We start from the raw sequence: 5,000 nt of genomic DNA on the forward strand, positions 1-5,000 counted from the left end.
CTGCGTTGGCCTAAAGGATGAAGCCGCTTTTACTCCTAGGATCTTGCTTGAATAGCTCAAGTGCGCCGCAGCCTCCTTTAGTAATTGTATTATACTGCTATTTTAAGATTGTTTTCCACACCAGAAAAGAGTAAACAATAAAAGCGGGCGCTGCACCGTAGTCGGCAGGATTTGAACCTGCGCGGGGAAACCCCAATGGATTTCTAGTCCATCGCCTTAACCACTCGGCCACGACTACTCCTGAGCAAACCTGTTTCTACTATAAACTTAACACTTTAGCCACACACAATGTCTCCTCCGCCCCTTACTTTATGCCGCTCTGCACCGTTCCCTTTTGGCCCTCCCATGACCCTTGAAAATGCATTCAAAAGTCAGAATCTCTATGGTCTGGCCCAAGTTCCCTAAATGCCATTTCCCCTCCCTGCCAAGCTCAGACTAAGTGCCAGGGACAGATCTGTGCTAATAAACCTAGCAAGCGGCCAGGCAGCAGAGCCTCACCTTCACTAGGTTGCACTGGCTTCTGCCAGCTCCAAATTGAAACTGTTAACAGTGTCCTGTTTGGAAGCATGCCTGGGCAGGGGCTGTCTCTATGCAAATCGAGTTGCAGAGGCCTCCTGGGAGCCAATTTCGGCAGGCCATTTTGACAGGCTCCAGAGGAATAAATGGCCGCACGAGTGGTCCGGTAGTTAGTCTAAGCCATATGGCAAAGATTTGGGTGGTGGGCCTTCTGGGCATGTGGCCCTAAGCCTCAGAGGACCGCAGAATGGGTCTCTTCTGCCCAAATAGAGAGGTCTTGGCCGATCGGGGCCGATCGGGGCTGAGAGGACAGGGGTCTCACCACCCTCTGACGGTCCTCCTGGGCGCCCTTCCTCTGCTCTCTGCTGTTGTGGCAGAAAGCTGTGCCTTCAGTCCCCTAGCTTGCACAGGGCAGCAAAAGACTGTACTTTCACTGTGTCGCAGGTAGGGGGCCTCTCCTGAATGCATCTGCCAAGGAAGGTCTAGAAGTGACACGAGAACCCTTGTGCTGACACACAAAAAAGGCTCGGCAGATAGCTTGCGTGCCAGTTGCTCCATCCTCTGTATCCACATGGACCCCTGCCAATATCTGCTGTAAAGATGCAGGCAAGGAAAAGCGCAGGATGGGCTTCTTACAGACGGAGGCGATGCCAGGCGTCGATGGCTCTAGCGGCAACTAGTGTCAGGGTGGAAATATAATCGTGGCCCCCACCCCTAACAGTCAGAGAGTCCTGGATGGGAGTCTTCCCAATGTCTGCTTTATCGTCCATCCTATAATCAACATGCATGTTTACATCTTGTTTTGGGGACATTTCCGAGCAAATTGCAAAATTGCAGCTCAGTTCAAACCGAGGCGTAGTCGGCAGGGTTCGAACCTGCGCGGGGAGACCCCAATGGATTTCGAGTCCATCGCCTTAACCACTCGGCCACGACTACCCATGAGAGTGAAACTCTCACTCGAAAGATCGTGCTGTGCTTACACAGAAGAGTCCTTAGTCTCTACCGCCTTGCCTCTAGATCTTGTCCTGTACTTTCCACCCTTCTCTCTCATCATGCACCGTTCTTTCTCCTCACAAGTTTCTTTTAAATGTACATATATGTTTGAAATTGCAAAACGAAACCCGTCAAAACGTACCAGTTTCTCTGCGTTGGCCTAAAGGATAAAGCCGCTTTTACTCCTAGGATCTTGCTTGAATAGCTCAAGTGCGCCGCAGCCTCCTTTAGTAATTGTATTATACTGCTATTTTAAGATTGTTTTCCACACCAGAAAAGAGTAAACAATAAAAGCGGGCGCTGCACCGTAGTCGGCAGGATTTGAACCTGCGCGGGGAAACCCCAATGGATTTCTAGTCCATCGCCTTAACCACTCGGCCATGACTACTCCTGAGCAAACCTGTTTCTACTATAAACTTAACACTTTAGCCACACACAATGTCTCCTCCGCCCCTTACTTTATGCCGCTCTGCACCGTTCCCTTTTGGCCCTCCCATGACCCTTGAAAATGCATTCAAAAGTCAGAATCTCTATGGTCTGGCCCAAGTTCCCTAAATGCCATATCCCCTCCCTGCCAAGCTCGGACTAAGTGCCAGGGACAGATCTGTGCTAATAAACCTAGCAAGCGGCCAGGCAGCAGAGCCTCACCTTCACTAGGTTGCACTGGCTTCTGCCAGCTCCAAATTGAAACTGTTAACAGTGTCCTGTTTGGAAGCATGCCTGGGCAGGGGCTGTCTCTATGCAAATCGAGTTGCAGAGGCCTCCTGGGAGCCAATTTCGGCAGGCCATTTTGACAGGCTCCAGAGGAATAAATGGCCGCACGAGTGGTCCGGTAGTTAGTCTAAGCCATATGGCAAAGATTTGGGTGGTGGGCCTTCTGGGCATGTGGCCCTAAGCCTCAGAGGACCGCAGAATGGGTCCCTTCTGCCCAAATAGAGAGGTCTTGGCCGATCGGGGCCGAGAGGACAGGGGCCTCACCACCCTCTGACGGTCCTCCTGGGCGCCCTTCCTCTGCTCTCTGCTGTTGTGGCAGAAAGCTGTGCCTTCAGTCCCCTGGCTTGCACAGGGCAGCAAAAGACTGTACTTTCACTGGGTCGCAGGTAGGGGGCCTCTCCTGAATGCATCTGCCAAGGAAGGTCTAGAAGTGACACGAGAACCCTTGTGCTGACACACAAAAAAGGCTCGGCAGATAGCTTGCGTGCCAGTTGCTCCATCCTCTGTATCCACATGGACCCCTCCCAATATCTGCTGTAAAGATGCAGGCAAGGAAAAGCGCAGGATGGGCTTCTTACAGACGGAGGCGATGCCAGGCGTCGATGGCTCTAGCGGCAACTAGTGTCAGGGTGGAAATATAATCGTGGCCCCCACCCCTAACAGTCAGAGAGTCCTGGATGGGAGTCTTCCCAATGTCTGCTTTATCGTCCATCCTATAATCAACATGCATGTTTACATCTTGTTTTGGGGACATTTCCGAGCAAATTGCAAAATTGCAGCTCAGTTCAAACCGAGGCGTAGTCGGCAGGGTTCGAACCTGCGCGGGGAGACCCCAATGGATTTCGAGTCCATCGCCTTAACCACTCGGCCACGACTACCCATGAGAGTGAAACTCTCACTCGAAAGATCGTGCTGTGCTTACACAGAAGAGTCCTTAGTCTCTACCGCCTTGCCTCTAGATCTTGTCCTGTACTTTCCACCCTTCTCTCTCATCATGCACCGTTCTTTCTCCTCACAAGTTTCTTTTAAATGTACATATATGTTTGAAATTGCAAAACGAAACCCGTCAAAACGTACCAGTTTCTCTGCGTTGGCCTAAAGGATGAAGCCGCTTTTACTCCTAGGATCTTGCTTGAATAGCTCACGTGCGCCGCAGCCTCCTTTAGTAATTGTATTATACTGCTATTTTAAGATTGTTTTCCACACCAGAAAAGAGTAAACAATAAAAGCGGGCTCTGCACCGTAGTCGGCAGGATTTGAACCTGCGCGGGGAAACCCCAATGGATTTCTAGTCCATCGCCTTAACCACTCGGCCACGACTACTCCTGAGCAAACCTGTTTCTACTATAAACTTAACACTTTAGCCACACACAATGTCTCCTCCGCCCCTTACTTTATGCCGCTCTGCACCGTTCCCTTTTGGCCCTCCCATGACCCTTGAAAATGCATTCAAAAGTCAGAATCTCTATGGTCTGGCCCAAGTTCCCTAAATGCCATTTCCCCTCCCTGCCAAGCTCAGACTAAGTGCCAGGGACAGATCTGTGCTAATAAACCTAGCAAGCGGCCAGGCAGCAGAGCCTCACCTTCACTAGGTTGCACTGGCTTCTGCCAGCTCCAAATTGAAACTGTTAACAGTGTCCTGTTTGGAAGCATGCCTGGGCAGGGGCTGTCTCTATGCAAATCGAGTTGCAGAGGCCTCCTGGGAGCCAATTTCGGCAGGCCATTTTGACAGGCTCCAGAGGAATAAATGGCCGCACGAGTGGTCCGGTAGTTAGTCTAAGCCATATGGCAAAGATTTGGGTGGTGGGCCTTCTGGGCATGTGGCCCTAAGCCTCAGAGGACCGCAGAATGGGTCCCTTCTGCCCAAATAGAGAGGTCTTGGCCGATCGGGGCCGAGAGGACAGGGGCCTCACCACCCTCTGACGGTCCTCCTGGGCGCCCTTCCTCTGCTCTCTGCTGTTGTGGCAGAAAGCTGTGCCTTCAGTCCCCTGGCTTGCACAGGGCAGCAAAAGACTGTACTTTCACTGGGTCGCAGGTAGGGGGCCTCTCCTGAATGCATCTGCCAAGGAAGGTCTAGAAGTGACACGAGAACCCTTGTGCTGACACACAAAAAAGGCTCGGCAGATAGCTTGCGTGCCAGTTGCTCCATCCTCTGTATCCACATGGACCCCTCCCAATATCTGCTGTAAAGATGCAGGCAAGGAAAAGCGCAGGATGGGCTTCTTACAGACGGAGGCGATGCCAGGCGTCGATGGCTCTAGCGGCAACTAGTGTCAGGGTGGAAATATAATCGTGGCCCCCACCCCTAACAGTCAGAGAGTCCTGGATGGGAGTCTTCCCAATGTCTGCTTTATCGTCCATCCTATAATCAACATGCATGTTTACATCTTGTTTTGGGGACATTTCCGAGCAAATTGCAAAATTGCAGCTCAGTTCAAACCGAGGCGTAGTCGGCAGGGTTCGAACCTGCGCGGGGAGACCCCAATGGATTTCGAGTCCATCGCCTTAACCACTCGGCCACAACTACCCATGAGAGTGAAACTCTCACTCGAAAGATCGTGCTGTGCTTACACAGAAGAGTCCTTAGTCTCTACCGCCTTGCCTCTAGATCTTGTCCTGTACTTTCCACCCTTCTCTCTCATCATGCACCGTTCTTTCTCCTCACAAGTTTCTTTTAAATGTACATATATGTTTGAAATTGCAAAACGAAACCCGTCAAAACGTACCAGTTTCTCTGCGTTGGCCTAAAGGATGAAGCCGCTTTTACTCCTAGGATC

The 5,000-nt window shown here is 51.3% G+C and overlaps 5 non-coding genes across 5 annotated transcripts; all 5 read right to left on the minus strand.

The window, feature by feature from the left end:
- Positions 1-156: 156 nt before the first annotated feature.
- On the minus strand, positions 157-238 carry TRNAS-AGA (transfer RNA serine (anticodon AGA)). The gene has a single exon. It is a non-coding gene; the product is annotated as a tRNA-Ser (tRNA).
- Positions 239-1,370: 1,132 nt separating this feature from the next.
- On the minus strand, positions 1,371-1,452 carry TRNAS-CGA (transfer RNA serine (anticodon CGA)). The gene has a single exon. It is a non-coding gene; the product is annotated as a tRNA-Ser (tRNA).
- Positions 1,453-3,019: 1,567 nt separating this feature from the next.
- On the minus strand, positions 3,020-3,101 carry TRNAS-CGA (transfer RNA serine (anticodon CGA)). Its single transcript has one exon. It is a non-coding gene; the product is annotated as a tRNA-Ser (tRNA).
- Positions 3,102-3,464: 363 nt separating this feature from the next.
- TRNAS-AGA (transfer RNA serine (anticodon AGA)) lies at positions 3,465-3,546 on the minus strand. Its single transcript has one exon. It is a non-coding gene; the product is annotated as a tRNA-Ser (tRNA).
- Positions 3,547-4,668: 1,122 nt separating this feature from the next.
- Positions 4,669-4,750, minus strand: TRNAS-CGA (transfer RNA serine (anticodon CGA)). The gene has a single exon. It is a non-coding gene; the product is annotated as a tRNA-Ser (tRNA).
- Between the last annotated feature and the right edge of the window lie 250 nt (positions 4,751-5,000).

This window comes from Ambystoma mexicanum, chromosome 3q (genome assembly GCF_040938575.1).
Source record: "Ambystoma mexicanum isolate Mex_15411 chromosome 3q, UKY_AmexF1_1, whole genome shotgun sequence".
Taxonomy (NCBI): Eukaryota; Metazoa; Chordata; class Amphibia; order Caudata; family Ambystomatidae; genus Ambystoma; species Ambystoma mexicanum.